Source organism: Bos taurus, chromosome 14, assembly GCF_002263795.3.
Source record: "Bos taurus isolate L1 Dominette 01449 registration number 42190680 breed Hereford chromosome 14, ARS-UCD2.0, whole genome shotgun sequence".
Taxonomy (NCBI): Eukaryota; Metazoa; Chordata; class Mammalia; order Artiodactyla; family Bovidae; genus Bos; species Bos taurus.
The window spans coordinates 72,815,826-72,839,473 of record NC_037341.1 but is presented as its reverse complement, the minus strand read 5'-3'; the positions used below and the strand labels follow the sequence as shown (position 1 = coordinate 72,839,473).

The 23,648-nt window shown below is 42.1% G+C and overlaps 1 pseudogene; it reads left to right on the top strand.

The window, feature by feature from the left end:
* Positions 1-3,964: 3,964 nt before the first annotated feature.
* On the top strand, positions 3,965-23,067 carry LOC112449558 (heterogeneous nuclear ribonucleoprotein U-like protein 1; annotated as a pseudogene).
* Positions 23,068-23,648: the final 581 nt, after the last annotated feature.

The window sequence follows — 23,648 nt, the reverse complement described above, 5'->3', positions numbered from 1 at the left end:
CCTCACCACCACCCTTCCTGGCCTTCAGCGTGGGATAGCTCCTCTAGGCCCTCCTGCGCCCATGCAGCCACTGCTCCTTGGACGTGGGGTTGGTCCTCCCGGCCTCTGCCCCTGGCCTCAGGCGTGGGGTAGCTCCTCCTGGCCACGGCCCCTGACCTCGGACTTGGGTAGCTCTTCTCGGGCATTCCTGGGCTGTTGCAGCCTGGCACTCTGAGCCGCTGCCCCTGACCTTGGACGTGGGAAGCTCCTCTTGGACGCGCTTAGTGCCCCGGTCAGTTGCAGCTGCCCACGCTTAGTGCGCCGATTGCAGCCGCCATATTCTTGCCTTGAGAACCCCATGAACAGTATGAAAAGGCAAAATGATAGGATACTGAGGGAGGAACTCCCCAGGTCAGTAGGTGCCCAATATGCTACTGGAGATCAGTGGAGAAATAACTCCAGAAAGAATGAAGGGATGGAGACAAAGCAAAAACAATACCCAGCTGTGGATGTGACTGGTGATGGAAGTAAAGCCCGATGCTATAAAGAGCAATATTGCATAGGAGCCTGGAATGTTAGGTCCATGAATCAATGCAAATTGGAAATGGTCAAACAGGAGATGGCAAAACTGAACATCGCATTCTAGGCATCAGCAAACTAAAATAGACTGGAATGGGAGAATTTAATTCAGATGACCATTATATGTATTACTGCAGGCAGGAATCCCTCAGAAGAAATGGAGTGGCCATCATGATCAACAAAAGAGTCCAAAATGCAGTACTTGGATGCAACCTCAAAAACGACAGAATGATCTCTGTTCATTTCCAAGGAAAACCATTCAAAATCACAGTAATCCAAGTCTATGCTCCAACTAGTAACACTGAAGAAGCTGAAGTTGAATGGTTCTATGAAGACCTACAAGACCTTTTAGAACTAACACCCAAAAAAGATGTCCTTTTCATTATAGGGGACTGGAATGCAAAAGTAGGAAGTCAAGAAACACCTGGAGTAACAGGCAAATTTGGCCTTGGAATACGGAATGAAGCAGGGCAAAGACTAATAGAGTGTTGCCAAGAAAATGCACTGGTCATAGCAAACACCCTCTTCCAACAACACAAGAGAAGACTCTACACATGGACATCACCAGATGGTCAACACCCAAATCAGATTGATTATATTCTTTGCAGCCAAAGATGGAGAAGCTCTATACAGTCAACAAAAACAATATGGGGAGCTGACTGTGGCTCAGATCATGAACTCCTTATTACCAAATTCAGACTTAAATTGAAAAAATAGGGAAAACCACTAGATCATTCAGATATGACCTAAATCAAATCCCTTATGATTATACAGTAGAAGTGAGAAATAGATGTAAGGGCCTAGATCTGATAGATAGAGTGCCTGATGAACTATGGAATGAGGTTCGTGACATTGTACGGGAAACAGGGATCAAGACCATCCCCATGGAAAAGAAATGCAAAAAAGCCAAATGGCTGTCTGGGGGAAGCCTTAAAAATAGCTGTGAAAAGAAGAGAAGTGAAAAGCAAAGGAGAAAAGGAAAGATATAAGCATCTGAATGCAGAGTTCCTAAGAATAGCAAGAAGAGATAAGAAAGCCTTCCTCAGCGATCAATGCAAAGAAATAGAGGAAAACAACAGAATGGGAAAGACTAGGGGTCTCTTCAAGAAAACTAGAGATACCAAGGGAACATTTCATGCAAAGATGGGCTCGATAAAGGACAGAAATGGTATGGACCTAACAGAAGCAGAAGATATTAAGAAGAGGTGGCAAGAATACACAGAAGAACTTTAAAAAAAATATCTTCACAACCCAGATAATCACGATGGTGTGATCACTCATTTAGAGCCAGATATCCTGGAATGTGAAGTCAAGTGGGTCTTAGAAAGCATCACTACGAACAAAGCTAGTGGAGGTGATGGAATTCCAGTTGAGCTCTTTCAAATCCTGAAAGATGATGCTGTGAAAGTGCTGCACTCAATATGCCAGCAAATTCGGAAAACTCAGCAGTGTCCAAAGGACTGTAAGTCAGTTTTCATTCCAATCCCAAAGAAAGGTAATGCCAAAGAATGCTCAAACTACCGCACAATTGCACTCATCTCACACGTTAGTAAAGTAATGCTCAAAATTCTCCAAGCCAGGCTTCAGCAATATGTGAACCGTGAACTTCCTGATGTTCAAGTTGGCTTTAGAAAAGGCAGAGCAACCAGAGATCAAATTGCCAACATCTGCTGGATCATGGAAAAAGCAAGAGAGTTCCAGAAAAACATCTATTTCTGCTTTATTGACTATGCCAAAGCCTTTGACTCTGTGGACCACAACAAACTCTGGAAAATTCTGAAAGAGATGGGAATACCAGACCACCTGACCTGCCTCTTGAGAAATCAGTATGCAGGTAGGATGCAGCGGTTAGAACTGGACATGGAACAACAGACTGGTTCCAAATAGGAAAAGGAGTTTGTCAAGGCTGTACATTGTCACCCTGCTTATTTAGCTTATATGCAGAGTACATCATGAGAAATACTGGACTGGAAGAAACACAAGCTGGAATCAAGATTGCCGGGAGAAATATCAATAACCTCAGATATGCAGATGACACCACCCTTATGGCAGAAAGTGAAGAGGAACTCAAAAGCCTCTTGATGAAAGTGAAAGTGGAGAGTGCAAAAGTTGGCTTAAAGCTCAACATTCAGAAAATGAAGATCATGGCATCTGGTCCCCGGTCCCATCACTTCATGGAAATAGATGGGGAAACAGTGTCAGACTTTATTTTTCTGGGCTCCAAAATCACTACAGATGGTGACTGCAGCCATGAAATTAAAAGACGCTTACTCCTTGGATGGAAAGTTATGACCAACCTAGATAGCATATTGAAAAGCAGAGGCATTACTTTGTCAACAAAAGTGCGTCTAGTCAAGGCTATGGTTTTTCCTGTGGTCATGTATGGATGTGAGAGTTGGACTGTGAAGAAGGCTGAACACTGAAGAATTGATGCTTTTGAACTGTGGTGTTGGAGAAGACTCTTGAGAGTCCCTTGGACTGCAAGGAGATCCAACAAGTCCATTCTGAAGGAGATCAGCCCTGGGATTTCTTTGGAAGGAATGATGCTAAAGCTGAAACTCCAGTACTTTGGCCACCTGATGCGAAGAGTTGACTCATTGGAAAAGACTCTGATGCTGGGAGGGATTGGAGGCAGGAGGAGAAAGGGACGACAGAGGATGAGATGGCTGGATGGCATCACTGACTCGATGGACGTGAGTCTGGGTGAACTCCGGGAGTTGGTGATGGACAGGGAGGCCTGGCGTGCTGCGATTCATGGGGTTGCAAAGAGTCAGACATGACTGAGTGACTGAATTGAATACAGGCAATCTTGTGCCAGGTTTTGGGGAAACAAAAATTAATACAACATGATTCTGGCCTTTAAATGCACCATGTAGTGGGAAGTCAGACACGCACATGAAAGTATTGGTTTAGGGAACACAGATCTAGGTCAGGTCCTGGAGGGCTCACCAGCTAAGTAAACTCAAGACAGTGTTCTGATCTAATAAAAGGTGGACTTACATCTAGTAGCTGAAATTGAGCCCTTAATCTTGAACCCTCTAAGTTCAAGTTCCCTGGGCTTGAGTCTACCCAGACTTTGGGGTTCATGAAGGTGGTGGAAACTAGAGAGAAGAGGAGGGATGGGGCGGGGCTTCCACACTGACTCCTGCCCTCCACCGGCTCTTGCTGCTCATCTGACACTTGATAAGGGTGCAAAGAATCGTAATAGTGGAATAACATGGTAGCGGTAGCCTGAAGAGACAGTGGCTGAAAAGGGGGCCCAGGAGTGGCTTACCAGAGATCATAGAGGAGGCAGGAGCAGGGTAGTCAGGGTAGTGACCTGTGCCCAGAGTTCCTAGCTTGGCGAGGCCATGATGAAACGATGTGGCCCACTTGGGGTGGCAGGGCTGGCAGGGCCTGGACGATAATGCAGAGGAGCCAGAGCCCTGCAGAGAGTGGGCCATGCAGGCAGCAGGTCGGGCCCATGGCCACAGTGAGCCTGGGGAGCTCGATCCTCCTGGGGGTCCCCCAACCTTGGCTCCAGCCTTCCCCAGACCCTCTTCCAAGGGACGCCTGCAGGGCCTTTGTCATGACCCCCAGGTGTCACGGTGATTGACTTTGGCAGGTGAAAGTTTGCATGCTCAAGGACGACCAGCAGTGGTACAACCGGGGCTCCAGGCACATCGTGGAGCAACTGAAGGACATGTCCCTGCTAGTCAAGGCCTGACCAAATGAGATCCCCTGGAGAAGGAAGTTGCAAACCACTTCAGGATTCTTGCTCTGAGAACCACATGAGCACAATGACTCATGATATGAGCCCCCCAGTTCAGTAGGTATCCAGTATGCGACTGAGGAAGAGCGGAGAAACAGCTCCATAAAGAAGGAAGAGACTGGGCTAAAGCAGAAATGTCGCTCAGTTGTGGATATGTCAGGTGGTAAAAGTAAAGTCCAGTGCTGAAAAAGAATAATATCGCATAGGAACCAAGAATGTTAGGTCCATGAATCAAGGTAAATTGGACACGGATAAGCAGGAGAAGACAAAAGTGAACATCAATATTTTAAGAATCAGAGAACTAAAATGGACGGGAATGGGCAACTTTAATTGAGATGACAGTTATATCTACTACTGTGGGCAAGAATCCCATAGAAGAAATGGACTAGCCCTCATAGTCAACAAAAGAGTTCAAAACGCAGTACTTGGGTGCAATTCTCAAAAATGACAGAATGATCTTGGTTCGTTTCCAAGGCAAGGCATTCAACATCACAGTAATCCAAGTCTATGCCCTGACCCCTAATGCTGAAGAAGCTGATTTGACTGGTTCTATGAAACCTACAAGACCTACTAGAATTAACACCAAAAAAGATATCCTTTTCATCATAGGGGATTGGAATGCAAAAGTAGGAATTCAAGAGATACCTGGAGTAGCAGGCAAGTATGGCCTTAGAGTACACAATGAAGCAGGGTAAAGGCTAACTGTTTTGCCAAGATAATTCACTGGTCATAGCAAACACCCACTTCCAACAACACAAGAAACGACTCTACACATGGATATCACCAGATGGTCAATATGAAAATCAGAATAATTATATTCTTTGCAGCCAAAAATGGAGAAGCTCTATAAGTCAGCAAAAACAAGACCTGGAGCTGTCTGTGGCTCAGATCATCAGCATCCTATTGCAGAATTCAGACTCAAATTTTTTTAAAAAGTAGGGAAAACCGCTAGGCCATTCAGGTATGACCCAAATCAAATCTCTTATGATTATACAGTGGAGATGATCTATAGAATCAAAGGAATAGACCTGGTATATAGAATGCCTGAAGAACTGTGGACAGAGGTTTGTAACACTGCATAGGATGCAGTGACCAAAACCATCCCAATAAAAAGAAATGCAACCAGGCAAAATGGTTGTCTGAGGAGGCCTTATAAATAGAAAAGAAGAGAAGGAAAAGGCAAAGGAGAAAGGGAAAGAAATATCCAACTGAATGCAGAGTGCCAAAGAATAGCAAGGAGAGGTAAGAAAGCCTACTTAAGGGAACACTGCAAAGAAACAGAGGAAAACAATCGAATGGGAAAGACTAGAGATCTCTTCAAGAAAATTAGAGATATCAAGCGAACATTTCATGCAGACTTGAGCACATAAATGACAGAAATGGTAAGGGTCTAAAAGAATCCTTTGACTATGTGGATCACCAAAAAAAAAAAAAAAATGTGGAAAATTCTTGAAGCGATGGGAATACCAGGCCACCTTACCTTCCTCCTAAGAAATCTGTATGCAGGTCAAGAAGCAATAGTTAGAACAGGACATGGTACAATGGACTGGTTCCAAATTGGGAAAGAAGTATGTCAAGACTGTATATTGTCACCTGCTTATTTAATCTATGTGCAGAGTACATCATGCAAAATGCCAGGTTGTGCGAAGCACAAGCTGGGATCAAGATTTCTGGGAGAAATATCAATAACTTCAGATATGCAGATGACACCCACCTTATGGCAGAAAGCAAAGAGAAATTAAAGAGCCTCTTGATGAATGTGAAAGAGGAGAGTCAAAAAGCTGGCTTAAAAGTCAATATTCAAAAAACAAAGATCATGGCATCCAGTCCCATCAGTTCATGGGAAATAGATGGGGAAACAATGGAAACAGTAACAGACTTTATTTTCTTGGGTTCCAGAATCACTGCATATGGTGGCTGCAGCCATGAAATTAAAAGAGACTTGCTCCTTGTGAAAAGTTGCTGAAATGATCCATGAATGAAGCTGAGATTCTTGGCCTCCAGAGGAGAGGAATTTGATCCAGGGCCAGAGACGAGGCTTGATCACTCAGCTTTTTGTGTAAAAAAGTTTTATTAAAGTATAAAAGAGATAAGAGAAAGCTACTGACATAGATTCAGAAGGGGACAGAAAGAGTGGCCCTTTGCTAGTTTTTAGCAAGGAGTTGTATATCTGTTAGCAAGCTGCTAATTAGAGAAGGGAAACATCTCAAAACTGAGAGAGTTGCCCCAGGCCCCTCACCCACAACAGGCATTTGAGATAGCATTGGCACAAGGAGAGTCATCCCGGGCAATAAAACAATTGACATGAATCTTGAAGAAAGGCAGATTTTAGAGCAAATACATCGTTCATTAACATAGCTTAAGGAAGACATTTCCATGAGAAAAAATGCTTTGGTTAGCTCAAGGAAGGTTTGAGATAAAATTAAGTTCAGGGGGAACCAGGTGTCACCATGACAACACAGGATTAGCAGAGAAAAGAAAAAAATATGTCTGCCACTTGCAATTTTATTTCCTCCTGCCTCTTGGGGACCTCTGGCTTCCCTACTAAGGCTATTAACACACTCACTTGGAAGTAAAGCTACGATAAACCTAAACAGCTTATTAAGAAGCAGAGACATTATTTTCAGACCAAGCTCTGTCTAGTCAAAGCTATAGTTTTTCCAGTACATGTATGGATGTGAGAGTTGGACCATAAATAAGGCTGAGCACCTGAGCACCGAAGAACTGATGCTTCATCTGTGGTGTTGGAGAAGACTCTTGAGAGTCCCTTGGACTGCAAGGAGATCAAACCAGTCAATCCTAAACGAAATCAATCCTGAATATTCATTAGAGGGACTGATGCTGACGCTGAAGCTCCAATACTTTGGCCACCTGATGCAAGGTGCAGACTCATTGGAAAAGACTGTGATGCTGGGAAAAATTGAGGTCAGGAGGAAAATGGGATGACAGAGGATGAGACTGTTGGATGGCATCACCTACTCAATGAACATGAGTTTGAACAGGCTCTGGGAGATGGTGAAGGACTGGAAAGTCTGACGTGCTGCAGTCTGTGGGGTCGCAAAGAGTCAGAGATGACTGAATGACTGAACAACAATAACGGTGGAGCAATAGACTGGTTCAAAATCAAGAAAGGAGTGGGTTAAGCTGTATACTGTCACCTAATTATTTAACTTGTATGTAGAGTACATCACACAAATGCCAGGCTGAATGAATCACAAGCTGGAATCCAGATAGCCAGGAGAAATATCAACAACCTCAGAGATGCAGATGTTACCACCCTAATGGCAGTAAGTAAAGAGGAACTACAGAGACTCTTGTTGAGGATGAAAGAGGAAAGCGAAAAAGCTGGCTTGAAACTCAACATTCAAAAAACTAAGATAATGTCATCCAGCCGCATCGTTTCATAGCAAATGGGCTAAGTCACTTCAGCCGTCTCCAACTCTGTGTGACCCTATGGACTCTAGCGTGCTAGATTCCTCTGTCCATGGGATTCTCCAGGCAAGAATACTGGAGTGGGTTGCCATTTCCTCCTCCAGGGGATCTTCCGACCCAGGGTTTGAACCCACGTCTCTTTTGTCTCCTGCGTTCTTAGGCGAGTTTTTAACACCAGCACCACATGATGCGAGCAGTGACAGATCTTCTTTTCTTGCATTCCAAAATCACTGTGGAAGGCGACTGCCACCATGAAATTGAAAGAAGCTTTCTTCTTGAAAGGAAAGCTATGACAAACCTATGTGTGCTCAGTTGTTCAGTTATGTCCAACTCTTTGTAACCCATGGACTATAGCCCGCCGGGCTCCTCTGCCCATGGGGTTTCTCCAAGCAAGAACATTGGAGTGGCCATGCCCTCTTCAGGGGATCTTCCCAACCCAGGGTTCGAACCCAGGTCTCCCACATTGCACGTAGATTCTTTACCATCTGAGACACCAGGGAAGACCATGAAAAACCTAAAGAGCATATTAAAAAGCAGAGACGTCACTTTGCTGATACAGTTCTGTATGGTCAAAGCTATAGTTTTTCAAGTAGTCATGTATGGATGTGATAGTTGGGCCATATAGAAGGCTGAGCACTGAAGAAGTGATGCTTTTGAACTGTGGTGCTGGAGAAAACTCTTGGGAGTTCCTTGGACTGCAAGGAGATCAAACCAGTCAATCCTAAATGAAATCAATTCTGAATATTCATTGTTAGGGCTGATTCTGAAGCTGAAGCTCTGATACCTTCGCCACCTGCTTGGAAGGGTTGACTCACTGAAAAAGACCCTGTGGGTGATAGAAGGGAGGGACAGAGGATGAGATGCTTGGAGGGTATCACCAACTCAGTGCACATGAGTTTGAGTGAACTCATGGAAATAGTGAAGAACAGGGAATTCTGGCACGTGGCAGTCCATGGGGTCACAAAGAGTCAGTCACTGTTTAGTGCCTGAACAACAAGAAGAAGATATTCATAGCAGTCTTCAACTTATATTTGTTTGTTTATTCATCCACTTAAAATAATACAATTGTTGCACAGTGCTAGGTAGTATCTTCAGGCCTGTGTTTTTTTGCTCTCTGCTGCCTTTGCTCTCTATTCAGAATACAGACCATATTTTGATTGATTTACAACCTCAGTCCTAATGATTTACATTATTCACATGTTCTCATATAGGGTTGGATTCCCAAGAAACAGAGCAGTAATTTTAGCACATCAAGTGATGCTTGAAAGAGTGATATTCTGAGGGAGGCAGGATAGGGCAGGATGGGGCAAATCTCTATTAGAAAGTTATCCCAGATGATGTCCAGCTTCAAGCTGATCCGTTGGGTTTCTCTAGGGCATGAATTGCAGCATGATCAAGGGGACAGGTCCTGTGTGCACTAATGTGAGTCAGTTATTGGCAGCAGGCCGACCCTATGCATCTGTGTATGTATGTGTGTGTGTAAGCATGTGTATGCATCACAGTTACGTTCAGAGAGAACACTCTTGCTTAGATCAGCTTAGATAAGTTCTCTGGAAAAGACAACTAAGCCATTAGCCATCAAAAGCTGGGGGCTAGTTATACTGACCAGAAAAAGGTGATGTTTCCTAGGGGCACTGGGAGCATCCACTGCTCTCACTCCACCACCATTAAAATGTTCCTGTTTATTTATTGGGACTTCCCTGGTGGTCCAGGGCTTAAGACTTCGCTTCCCTGGTGGCTCAGACAGTAAAGCGTCTGCCTGCAATGCAGGAGACCCAGGGTCAGTCCCTGGGTCGGGAAGATACCCTGGAGAAGGAAATGGCAACCCACTCCAGTAGTCTTTCCTGGGAAATCCCATGGATAGAGGAGCCTGGTGGGCAACATACAGTCCATGGGGTCGCAAAGAGTCGGACATGACTGAGCGACTTCAGTTTCTTTCTTTCTTTTATTTATTTATTACTTAAGGGTAGTATGAAACGCTGTTCAGCATGTTCATGCAGTTGACTAGTTTTGTGTGGATTTCACAAAACACTTTCACAGCCTTGATTATTGCTGCTGAGTCTCTGCTTTAGGAATACATGCGTTGCATGCATTTAACGGTTTCTAAATGGAATGAGACCAGAATGAAATAAGAATACCCTACAAGCTATTTTAAATAGCAACTAGTAAATAAAAACATCTGGTAGATGATTAAGAGCCACATCCTGAAGCTCAGCAAAGATTGTGGGATGCACCTCTAAGGAGGAGTATATACTCTGGCAGCTTTTTCAGTGATTTTGGTCCAACTGGGAGCTCAGGAAATGTAGGCAAGAGGATGTGGAGTCATTCGGAGCTCAGTGGGATGAGAGGGCACAGAGTATGTCTCCTCCTGTTTTACTGATCTTTATACTGTGTTCTGTTTATACGCTTTGGACGGGTAGTTATGAAAAACCAGATATTACATTCGTTGACTGTGAATGTGACACCAACATCTGCTTGCCTTGGCTTGACGCCTCTTGTAGGAACTATTGGGAATGCTTTAGCCTACACCTTCCCTTTGGAAACAGTATGAACAAAAAGAAAACATCAAAGGCCTGAAACACCTGTGTAACCTCTTCTGTGCCATCAAACATCCACATAAACTGATTTTGAAAATGAAGCCCTCTGTTTTTGCTTTCCTTTGAAGATGCTGCAATGGAGTGATCACCCAGGATCCTGAGGGCCTGTGAAGTTCTTATCTCCTGCCTGGCTATCCTGAGTTATCAGGGGAAAAAATCCCTTAGTGACTCTAAAAACAAGAGCAAACAACAGAACTGTTGAATGTCAAAAAGTATCATTCTTCCAGCCTCACCATGGCCTCACTTCAAAAGGCCAAAGCAAATAAAATGTTTCGGTACCATTTTAGTAATGTGTATTTCAAGCAAACCCCACTGTGCCTTTATGACTTTATTCTCAGTTTTCCAAAATGAGATATAACTTGTTTTAATAGCTTTTAAAACAGAGGGGCAAATGACATACAATGAACGCATTCTGTTTGAAATCAATTTCTTTCATTGTTTTATTAAATTAAATGCTCTGAGCTAGAGGATATTATTTTCCCGTTGTATTTTTGCAAAACCGCTCACTCTTAGAGCTCTGTGGCTGTGGGTTCTGGATTGCCATCATTGTTTTTCTCTCCTACTGTCCTGGCTATGAGGACTTAACCTCACCGTTCAGTAGCAGGGTGTCACCACAAGGAAGGTAAAATAAGCAGATGATTAAATACCCACATGTAGCAAGGGGGCAATATTGCAATAGCAACTACTGCTACCCATACACCTCAACAGTATGTGCTACAGTAAGGAAAATGGATAGCATGATTATAGTAGCTCCAATTATGTGAGTTAGACTGCACACACTCATCAATAAAAACTGTGCTGCAGAGAAACTCTATAAGCCTGGCGCCGAGCCCTTAATGCTACTATATTCTTGGCTAACATTTACCCTCTCACAACTTTTTTCTTCCTCTTATAATACTTCTGTTGGAAAAAATTCAGAGGTGTGTCACCCCACATTTCTAGGGAAGCCAGAGAATCTACACTTGCTATGTTCCTCTGTGTTTTAGTTCCTTTCTCTTCAAACCTCAAATGAAAAACATTAACATGTTCCATTTGACTAATTAAAATCCTTCTTAAGAAAATGGTTTAGCTTTTCAGTTTACTCCAAAACACATTCTCTGCTTTGATATCACCCATAATAGAGAAGCCCTGAGGGAAATGGTTATCAAAAGCTGTTATTTACATAGCAGGTTGCATTTCAGTTCGATTCAGTTCAGTTCAGTTTAGTTGCTCAGTTGTGTCTGACTCTATGCTACTGAATGGACTGCAGCACGCCAGGCCTCCCTATCAACTCCCGGAGTTTACTCAAACTTATGTCCATTGAGTCGGTGATGCCATCCAACCATCTCATCCTCTGTCGTCCCCTTTTCCTCCTGCCTTCAATCTTTCCCAGCATCAAGGTCTTTTCTAATGAGTCAGTTCTTCTCATCAGGTGGCCAAAGTATTGGAGTTTCAGCTTCAGCATCAGTCCTTCCAATGAATATTCAGAACTGATAGCCTTTAGGATGGACTGGTTGGATCTCTTTGCAGTCCAAGGGACTCTCAAGAGTCTTCTCCAACACCACAGTTCAAAAGCATCAATTCTTTGGCGCTCAGCTTTCTTTATAGTCCAACTCTCACATCCATACATGACTACCGGAAAAACCATAGCTTTGACTAGATGAATCTTTGTTGGCAAAGTAATGTCTCTGCTCTTTAATATGCTGTATAGGTTGGTCATAGATAACCTTTCTATGCTCCTTTCTTCCAGGGAGCAAACGTCTTTTAATTTCATGGCTGCAATCACCATCTGCAGTGATTTTGGAGCCCCCCAAAATAAAGTCTGTCATTGTTTTCACTGTTTCCCCATGTATTTGCCATGAAGTGATGGGACCAGATGTGATGACCTTAGTTTCCTGAATGTTGAGCTTTAAGCCAACTTTTTCACTCTCCTGTTTCACTTCTATGCATTTGGGGGGCATTAAATATAGGGGGATCTGATACTGCTCCATACGACATCTGGTTGTTTTAAAGAAGAAGGTCATGGATTGCAAAGATATGGAAGGTACTAAAAGACATATCATAGCAAAAATTAAATGCTGAGAAAGGGAAAATTGTATTTGTAAGCTAATTAGAACTACTTAAATTTTAAAGTGAAGAAAGTGAAGTCACTCAGTCGTGTCCGACTCTTTGCGACCCCATGGACTGTAGCCTACCAGGCTCCTCTGTCTATGGGATTTTCCAGGCAAGAGTACTGGAGTGGGTTGTCATTTCCTTCTCCAGGGGACCTTCCTGACCCAGGGATCGAACCCAGGTCTCCTGCATTGCAGACAGATGCTTTACCCTCTGAGCCACCATAATGCAATTATTTAAATATGAATCAATCAAAAGCTCATCAATAAAAAAGTAGTTTAAAGCCTAAGTCAATCAAGGTATTAATATGTGAAGAGTAAAAAGAGCCTGAATCTATTTCAAATATTATCTATGAGGTATTGTCATAATTGGTGCTTCCCAGGTGACTCAGTAGGTAAAGAATTTGCTGGAATGCAGGAAACACAGGAGACCTGATGTTCGATCCTTGGGTCAAGATGATCCCCTTGAGAAGGACAGGGCAGCCCACTCCAGTGCTTTTGCCTGGAGAATCCCATGGACAGAGGAGCCTGGAGGGCTGCAGTCCATGAGTAGTGTAGTAAATAATTACTTTCAGGAGAAAAAAAAGTATCCTTAAAGATTGCCAAGAAATTCATGAAAGAGTGCCAAGAAATTAACAATCTAAATGAACTGTTTATAAAATCAAAGTATAAGATTAGTATACAATCAAAGTAACAAAGTAGGATTTTGCTTATTTAAAAATAAGTCAAGTCAGTTAAGTTCCACCTCTGCACCTCACTCCACTCCCTCTTGGGTCTTTATGCTCTCATTTCAGCAGTTACCCACTTTCTCACTTTCCACTTCTTATTTTATATCTGTTCTTTCCACACACACTCTGCTCAAGATTCTTCAGTTTAAAGTGATTTCCTCTTACCCTGACTTCTCTTTCTTTCTCAAAATCCACTTCTTTCTCTTCTTGCTCGATCTCTTGAAGAGTGAAAGTTGCTCAGTCATGCCTGACTCTTTGGGAACCCATGGACTATACAGTCCATTGAATTTTCCAGGCCAGAATACTGGAGTGGGTAGCCGTTTCCTTTTCCAGGGGATCTTCCCAACCCAGGGATTGAACCCAGGTCTCCCACATTGGAGGTGGATTCTTTCCCACCTGAGCCACCAGGGAAGTCCAAGAATACTGGAATGGGTAGCCTATCCCTTCTCCAGTGGATCTTCCCAACCCAGGAATCAAACTGGGGTCTCCTGCATTGCAGGCAGATTCTTTACCAACTGAGCTATCACGGAAGCCCCAGATCTCTTGAAAGGATGGATGATAATCAACTCTAAGATTCTCACTTTTACTATCAGTGCTAAGTAAAAATTGCAGAGAATTAGTTTTTAATAAATCAGCATTACTTGTGTGAACAAGGCTAAATTCTCTTTGGTTCTGCTTTAGTTAACAATGCAATTATGTTGATTCTTTGAACAGGTAATCCTAAAATAGACTTTTTATATGCCATTGTATGAGGTTTGTTTCCCATAACATTGCCTATTGACCAAAAAGAAACACTAAGGAAAGTATAAGTGTACTAAGAATATAAATGAGAGAAGTGTGGCCTATAAAAATATCAAAAAATAAAAATATATGCCCTGGAGGGAAAGGCTTTAAAAAATTACTGAACTGATTTTGTGTAGACAAGAAAAGCTAAGAGTCGGTGACTAACCACCTGTAATTATGTGAAAGATTATTAATTGGAAGGAGGATGTTGCCAGCTGCTCTCTGCTCTGCTGAGGGTAAAAGGATGAGATTAAATTACAGCCAGAGAGAGTATGCTAGACTTAAGAGAAAAACATTGTAGTTTTGGAAGAGGGTGATATTCTCTGGGCTTCCCTGATGGCTCAGTTGGTAAAGAATCTGCCTGCAATGCAGGAGACCCCGGTTCAATTCCTGGGTCAGGAAGATCTGCTGGAGAAGGGATAGGCTACCCACTCCAGTATCCTTGGGCTTTCCTGCTGGCTCAGCTGGTCAAGAATCCTCCTGCAGTGCGGGAGACCTGGGTTCAATTCCTGGATTGGGAAGATCCCCTGATGAAGGGATGGATTATCAAGGAATGGTGTAAAATCCTCACTATAAAATTGTAAAAAGTTTGAAAATGACCCACTATTCTCTGTCTCAGTTAGTCTAGGTAAATTTTCTGTAAACATAAATATCTGCTAAAGAATTGTTACTAGATTATTCTCTGCTTGTGAAGTATAGCTGAATATATAGCAATGTGGATAAGATGAAAAGATTGCATTTTAGTTTCTGATAAATATTCTCTTTGCCTAGAGCATAGTTGGTTTTTTTTTTTTTTTTTTTTTACCTTTTCTTACCTCAATCCCTTTTGGTTTTTTAGCTGTTAATTTAAATACAAATGCCTCAAGGTAGAAAGATAGATTGATTGATTGACATTTTCTGATCCCTTCTAAGCTTTATTATTCTAATTTTTTCAGTTTTCACAGTGTGATGAGAACATAACAGAAAACCCATGTTCTTTGTCTTTCTAATTATCAGGGGTCTATGAAGATACATGCTTTGGTCCATCATCTCCTACAGAAACACTCATAACACCATGAAGGTTAATATATTGGTACAAAAATGCATGCCTTAGAAAGTAAGCTTATGCGTGTGCTTCTCTCTTTCAGAGATAGTATTGGGTTGAGCAAAAAGTCCCTTCAGTTTTTAAATAAATTAAAAGACTCACTTTACATTTTCACCAAGAAATTTATTGAACAACATATTCACTGTTTTATTTCACTATTTTCTGCCACTTTTCAGGCAACTTTATAACTCCATCTTCCCAAAACTTTTAATCTTTTTGAGCAAAGAACTGCTCCAAGTGTCTTTTACAGCCTTCCAGGGAGTGGAATCTTTTTTCATTAAGAGAATGTTATAAAGACTAAAACAAATGGAAATTTTAAGGTGCGGTATCTGGTGGATTGCTGTTGCTGCTGTTGTGCAGTCACTAAGTGTTCTCCGACTCTGCAACCCCGTGGATGGCAATATGCCAGGCCTCTGTGTCATTTATTATCTCTGAGTTTTCCCAAATTCACGTCTATGGAGTTGGTGATTCTATCCAACCATCTCACCCTCTGCTGCCCTCTTCTTTTACCTTCAGTCTTTCCCAGCATCAGGGTCTTTTCCAGTGAGTCAGTTCTTTGCATCAGGTGGCCAAAGTATTGAAGCTTCAGCTTCAGCATCTGTCCTTCCAATGAGTATTCAGGGTTGATTCCTGGTGAATACGGTGGATGAGTCAGACTCCCCAGCCAAACGATAACAGTTTTTGCTGGTTGTCAAAGAAATGTGGTCTTATGTTATCCTAATGGAATATTATATGTATTAATAAATATATATTAATAATTTACAATGAATTCTGGATGCTTTTTGTCAAGTGATGCCTTCCTTTGGTGTAATTGGGAGCAGTACTTCCTGGAATTAACCATTTGGTTTTCCAGAAGGAGCTCATAATAGAGGACTCCCTTTCTATCTCACCGTATGCACGACATCACCCTCTTTGGATGAAGACTGGACTTTAGTGTGGTTGGTGGTGGTTCATTTCACCTACCCCACAACCTCTTCCTTTCCAAGTTATTGTACAGTATTAACTTTTCATCACCCATCACAATTTGTTTTAAAATCAGAATGTTTTCATTATGCTTAAGTAAAGAATCACATGCGGAAATGTGGTCAGGAAGGTGGAACCTTAACTTAGGTGGACCTAAACATTAAAGTGATTAACATAACCAACCTAGTTCAAATAATTTTCAACACTTGATTTGGCTATTTTCAGTATGTCGGTTATCTCCCATATGGTATAGTGTTGATTATTTTCAATTAATGTCTCCATTTGATCTATCAACTTCAACTGGTCTACCAGATTATGGAGCATGGTCCAATAAGACACCTCCAGCACAAAACTTTGCAAACCACTTTTGACACATTAGATCAGTCACTGCACCTTCTCCATACACTGTAGAACTTTTTTTTTTTTTTTTTTTGCATTTCAGTTGTGTTTTTACCTTTCTTGAAATAATAGAGCATGACAGGCTGAAAATATTATTTCTTTTCTTCCGTGCTCAATATTAAAATGGCTACACAAAAATGCACCAATTTTGATGTTTTCTTTTTTTAAATGCACACAGATATGACAACCGTCACAGTAACATTGTTTGGAATGACATTAAAGACAACTAAGTGGTCCTAGAGCCATGTTATGGAAAAAAGACCCCTGGGTCAGGAAGATTCCCTAGAGAAGGAAATGGCAACCCATTATTCTTCCCTAGAAGACCTCATGGACAGAGAAACCTGGTGGACTAGAGTCCATGGGGTCACAAGAATTGGACACAACTTAGTGACTAAATCACTACTGCAGAAGAACACAAAAAAGTTTCAAATGGAGTATACAGCTTGTGCAAAGGCCCTGAGGTAGGAGGGATTTATGAAATAAAAGACTACTGTAAGGAGAATAATAAGATGAAATGAGATAAAAAGGCTGGGATTAAATTGTGCAGAAAAATAGTGACTAATAGATGCAGAATGTTATTGATACTATTTTAATACTAATGAACTTAGACATTCAAAATGCTAAGAAATTTGGAAAACTCAGCAATGGCCACAGGAATGGAAAAAGTCAATTTCATTCCAATCCCAAAGAAAGGCAATGCCAAAATATGTTCAGACTACTGCACAATTAAACTCATTTTCCCATGCTAGCAAAGTACTGCTCAGAATTCTCCAAGCTAGGCTTCAATAGCACACTAACCGAGAACTTTCAGGTGTTCAAGCTGGATTTAGAAAAGGCAGAGGAACCAGAGATCAAATTGCCAACATCTGCTGGATCATCAAAAAAGCAAGAGAGTTCCAGAAAAACATCTACTTCTGCTTCACTGACTACACTAAAGCCTTTGACTGTGTTCAGTTTGGTTTCGGAGAAGGCAATGGCAACCCACTCCAGTACTCTTGCCTGGAAAAGTCCATGGATGGAGGAGGGTAGGCTGCAGTCCATGGGGTCACTGAGAGTCAGACACGACTGAGCGACTTCACTTTCACTTTTCACTTGCATGTGTTGGAGAAGGAAATGGCAACCCACTCCAGTGTTCTTGCCTGGAGAATCCCAGGGATGGGGGAGCCTGGTGGGCTGCCATCTATGGGTTCGCACAGAGTCAGACATGACTGAAGCAACTTAGCAGCAGCAGCAGCAGTTCAGTTTAGTTGCTCAGTGTGTCTGACTCTTTGCAACCCCGTGGACTACAGCACTCCAGGCCTTCCTGTCCATCACCAACTCCCAGAGTCTACCCAAATTCATGTACATTAAGTTGGTGATGCCATCCAACCATCTCATCCTCTGTCGTCCCCTTTTCCGCCTACTCTCAATCTTTCCCAGCATCAGGGTCTTTTCAAATGAGTCAGCTCCTCGAATCAGGTGGCCAAAGTATTGGAGTTTCAGCTTCAGGATCAGTCCTTCCAATGAATACCTGGGACTGATCTTTAGGATGGACTGGTTGGATCTCCTTGCAGTCCACAGGGCTCTCAAGAGTCTTCTCCAACACCACAGTTCAAAAGCATCAATTCTTTGGCACTCAGCTTTCTTTACAGTCTAACTCTCACATCCACACATGACTACTGGAAAAACCATAGCCTTGACAAGATGGACCTTTATCGACAAAGTAATGTCTCTGCTTTTTAATATAGTGTCTAGGTTGGTCATAACTTTCCTTCCAAGGAGTAAGCATCTTTTCATATCCTGGCTGTAGTCACTATCTGTGTAGATCACAACAAACTATGGAAAATTCTTGAAGAGCTAGGAATACCACACCATCTTATCTGCCTCCTGAGAAACCTATAATGCAGGTCAATAAGCAACAGTTAGAACTGTACATGGAACAATGGACTGGTTCAAAATTGGGAAAAGAGTATGTTAAGCCTGTATATTGTTACCCTGTTTATGTAACTTATATGCAGAGTACATCATGGGAAATTCTGGGCTGGATGAAGCACAAGCTGGGATCAAGATTGCTGGGAGACATATCAATAACCTCAAATATGCAGATGATACCACCCTAATGGCAGAAAGTGAAGAGGAACTAAAGAGCCTCTTTATGAAGCTGAAAGAGGAGAGTGAAAAAGCTAGGTTAAAACTCTACATTCAGAAAACTAAGATCATGGCATCAGGTCCCATCACTTCATGGCAAACAGATGGGGAAACAGTGAGAGATTTTATTTTCTTGGGCTCCAAAATCACTGCAGATGGTGACTGCAACCATGAAATGAAAAGATACTTGTTCCTTGGTAGAAAAGCTATGACAAACCTAGACAGCATATTAAAAACAGATACATTGCTTTTCCAACAAGGTCCATCTAGTCAAAGTTATAATTTTTCCAGTAGTCATGTATGGATGTGATGGTTGGACCATAAAGAAGGCTGAGCACCAAAGAATTGATGGTTTTGAACTGTGGTGTTGGAGATGATTTTTGAGAGTCCCTTGGACTGCAAGGAGATCAAATCAGTCAATCCTAAAGGAAATCAACCCTGAATATTCATTGGAAGGACTGACGCTGAAACTGAAGCTCCAATTTTTTGGCCACCAGATGGGAAGAGCTGACTCATTAGAAAAGATCCTGATGCTGGGAGAGATTGAAGGCAGGAGGAAAAGGGGACGACAGAGGATGAGATGGTTGGATGGCATCACTGACTCGATATACATGAATTTGAACAAGCTGCAGGTGATGGTGAAGGACAGGGTAGTCTGGCTTGCTGTACTCCATGAGGTTGCAAAGAGTCGGAGTTGACTGAGCAACTGAACAACAATGAACATAGGGAAGCTATTGAAGGGTTTTCAGTGTGAGAGTGAAATAATGAAAACTGTATTTGAAAACCATCACTATGGCTACAGTATAAAGAATGGATTTACTTGGATCAAGATTCCAGCAGGAAATCAGTGAGAAGGCTATTGCAGTAGTATAGTTGAAGACGGTGAATTGACGAGAGTGTTAACATGAAAACAGAGAGAAGTGGAAAATTTTAAAGGCATTTAGAAGGTAAATATTTTAAAAGTAAACAAGAGATACTTAGAAATACTTTATTTGGACTATAAATTGGGGGTGTGGGAAAGGAAACTACTGCAAATGACTTCCAGTATCACAGGAAACAATAAAAAAGAACTGTTTTCAGTCAGGGCTTGCAGACTTTTTAAAAAAATAAGGGTACAGATAGTAAATGTTTTGGGATTTAGGGGACATGTAAGTTCTGTCACAATTATTTGCCTTTGCTGGAAAAGAGCTCAGTCATAGACAATGTGTAAATGAATGGGTTTGGCTGTGTTCCAATAAAACTTTATTTACAAAAACAGATAGGGGACCATATTTGGCCCTGGGGCATAATTTATCTACCCATTTTAGATGATGACCAGTCTGCTTACACAAACTGTTTACATTAATGTCCTTGGATAATAAAAAAGAAATTTAAATTGTGTTAAGTGTTTTCCAGTGAATGAAAGTCATGAATATTCGAAATACTTTGAGAGAATCTAGAGAAAATTACTGAAGGCAATTTTGATGCTTAAAGGCTTCCTTGGGCTTCCTTGATAGTGCAATTGGTAAAGAGTCCACCTGCAATGCAGGAGACCCCGGTTGGATTCCTGGGTGGGGAAGACCTGCTGGAGAAGGGATAGGCTACCCACTCCAGTATTCTTGGGTTTCTTTCCTGACTTAGCTGGTAAAGAATCCACCTGTAATGTGGGAGACCCAAGCTCAATCCCTGAGATGGGAAGATCCCCTGGAGAAAGGAAAGTCTACCCACTCCAGTATTCTGGCCTGGAGAATTCCATGGACTGTATAGTCCATGGGGTCGCAAAGAATCAGATATGACTGAACTACTTCCACTTCCCATCAAACCAGATATGGAATACATTTCATCCTGATAACACAGGATGAAATAGAAGTTTCAACATTAATATTGTTAGCTTCAAAATGGTCAGGTTTAAGGAGACTTGAGTTACATCTCTGGTCGGGAAGATCCCCTGGAGAAGGGAAAGGCAACTCACTCCAGTGTTCTTGCCTGGAGAATCTCATGGACAAAGGAGTCTGGCAGGCTACAGCCCATGGGGTTGCAAAGAGTCAGACATGGCTGAGAGGCTTCACTTTTGCTTTCTCTTTTTGAGTTACATTCATCTCATTACAAAGAACTGAGGCAGCAACAGGTATTTGCATTATGATATCTCTCTATATATCACTATTATATCATCTTGCTAGTGAACGACATTTCTCTGAGTTGTAATAACTATAGAAAGAAAAGGGTATCTCATCCCAGAATTTGTGATAACCTCTCTAAAGCTTGTATTCTTGGCAACAAGTGTTTGGGTAGATGAAGACAGGTAAGACCAAGTACAATTATGCAAACTCCAAGAAGACTTTGACAGAAATATCCTTTTATTCAGAAGAATTTTCTTAGCAGTTCTACAGAATGAAAATGGAAAATTTATTCAGTAGAAAAAGTTGTCTTGAAATTGCATATTTGTATTACAAGCAGTGTTAAGCAGCTTTAGAGTCTGTGTCCAGATTTCAAACCAGATATACAACCAAATTCTTCTGCTACTTGGACCATGAAATCTTAGGAAGCCTGAAAATCATGGAGTTCAGTTCAATGACAACATAATTTTATCTTTACAAAGATAGTTTCTAGAAATTATATGAATATTCCTTCATTTAATACCTAACCTAATAATACATAAGGGCTTCCCTGATAGCTCAGTTGGTAAAGAATCCACCTGCAATGTAGGAGACCTGGGTTTGATCCCTGGGTTGGGAAGATCCCCTGGAGAAGGGAAAGGCTACCCACTCCAGTATTCTGGCCTGGAGAATTCCACAGACTGTACAGTCGATGGGGTGGCAAAGAGTCGGACACAACTGAACGACTTTCACTAGCACTTCATTAGCACTAATAATACATAAACACAAGTTATGTACAGAACTTTCTGTACCTTTATGTATGGAAAGATATGTTAGGTAAATTGACGTCAGATCAATTAGAAAGCTATTTTGCAAAGAGTTCTTTAGTTTTATGAGCTGAGAAAGCAGAATTTTAAAGAATCTCTATTTAATTAATTTTTATTGGAGCACAGTTGATGTACAATGCTGTGTTAGTTTCTGCAGTACAGCAGAGTGACTCAGTTATACATGCATATATTTGTTGTTGTTCAGTCACCCAGTTATGTCCGACTCTTTGCAACCCCATGGACTGCAGCACGCCAGGCCTCCCTGTCCCTCACCATCTCCTGGAGTTTGCCCAAGTTCATGTTCATTGCATTGGTGATGCCATTCAGCCATCTCATCCTCTGACATATACCTGCTCTTTTTTAGATTCTTTTCTCATATAGGTCATTACAGAGTATTGAACAGAGTTCTCTGTGTTATACAGTAGGGTCTTATTAGTTATCTATTTTATAACAGATGTTTTAAAATTTTTCATTCATTTAAGCACTATACTCAGAATCAATGCATTGTCTTAGCAAATTATCTCCTAGAGAGCAGGCATGGAAACATTATTTTTTTTAAATTGAGGTATGTTTGACTTACAGTATAATGTTAGTTTTGGGCGATTCTATAGTTTTATAGATTATAATCTAAGGGAGCTGACCTAACAGGTGTTTTCCTCTTTGTATGATTTTCTGAGATTATGAAATTTGCATTAAATTGTGGGTCATAGGCATCTCTTTTGGAACCAGCTAAGCAGATAAGCAGAAAAGGTTTTCTGATACTCCAGTGCTACGTGGTAAAGCCAGAATTTAAAACAACAAGAAACAAACAAAGAAAAATCCATGCACGTGCTAACTATTTAAAACCATGTGAACTAGGCTAATGTGCTTTTCCTACTGTGTGTGTGTGTTGCTTGCTCAGTCATATCCAACTCTTTGTGACCCTAGACTGTCGCCCACCAGGCTCCTCTGTCCGTGAGCCTCCAGGGAAGCCTTTTCCTACTAAGTCATTACAAAAATATTATTTATGCTTTTCACAGTAGCAGCAGCAGGCCTATCGCCCAGAAGTGAAGACAGAGATGAAGCAAGAAGCACCCACCAGCTTCCTCCCACCCGAAGCATCTCAACACAAACCAGACAGCAATTCCAGAGTCGCAAGAGGCCTTATGAAGAAAACCGGGGACGAGGGTACTTTGAGCACCGAGAGGATAGGAGGGGGCGATCTCCTCAGCCTCCGGCTGAAGAGGATGAAGATGACTTTGATGACACCCTTGTGGCCATTGACACATACAACTGCGACCTCCACTTCAAGGTGGCCTGAGACCGGAGTAGTGGCTACCCGCTCACGATTGAAGGCTTTGCATACCTGTGGTCAGGAGCCCGAGCCAGCTATGCGGTCAGAAGGGGCCGTGTGTACTTTGAGATGAAGATCAATGAGGAAATCTCTGTGAAGCTGGGTTCCGTCTACAGAGCCCGACCCACACGTGGTCCGCATTGGTTGGTCCCTGGACTCTTGCAGCACTCAGCTAAGCAAAGAGCCTTTCTCCCATGGCTACTGAGGCACTGGGAAGAAGTCCACCAATAGCCGCTTTGAAAACTATGGAGACAAGTTTGCAGAGAATGACGTAATTGGCTGCTTTGCGTGGCTCAGAGGATAAAGCGTCTGCCTGCAATGCACGAGACCCAGGTTTGATCCCTGAGTTGGGAAGATACCCTGGAGAAGGAAATGGCAACCCACTCCAGTATTTTTGCCTAGAGAATCCCATGGACAGAGGAGCCTGACGGGCTACAGTCCACGGGGTCACAAAGAGTCGGACACCACTGAGCGACTTCACACACACACACACACACACACACATTCAAAGGCAGACCTAATCCTTAACTCCAAACTTTTCACTTTTTTTGTCCTGGCTAAAAAGTATAGATCAATTGATTTTTTTTTTTTTTTTTTTTGCTTACATGCATCTTCCCTGTAGCTCAGACAGTAAAGAATCTGCCTGCAATGCAGGAGACCTGTGTTCGATCCCTGAGTTGGAAAGATCCTCTGGAGAAGGGAATGGCAACCCACTCCAGTGTTCTTGCCTGGAGAATCCCATGGACGGAGGAGCCTGGCAGGCTACAGTCCAAGGGATTGCAGAGTCAGACACGACTGAGTGACTAACACTACTACTACTTACTATTTCAATGGCAAAGTTGGTACTTTCTGGGTACATATTACAAAACTACATGAGGGGAGGGGACAAAAAGTCTTTACA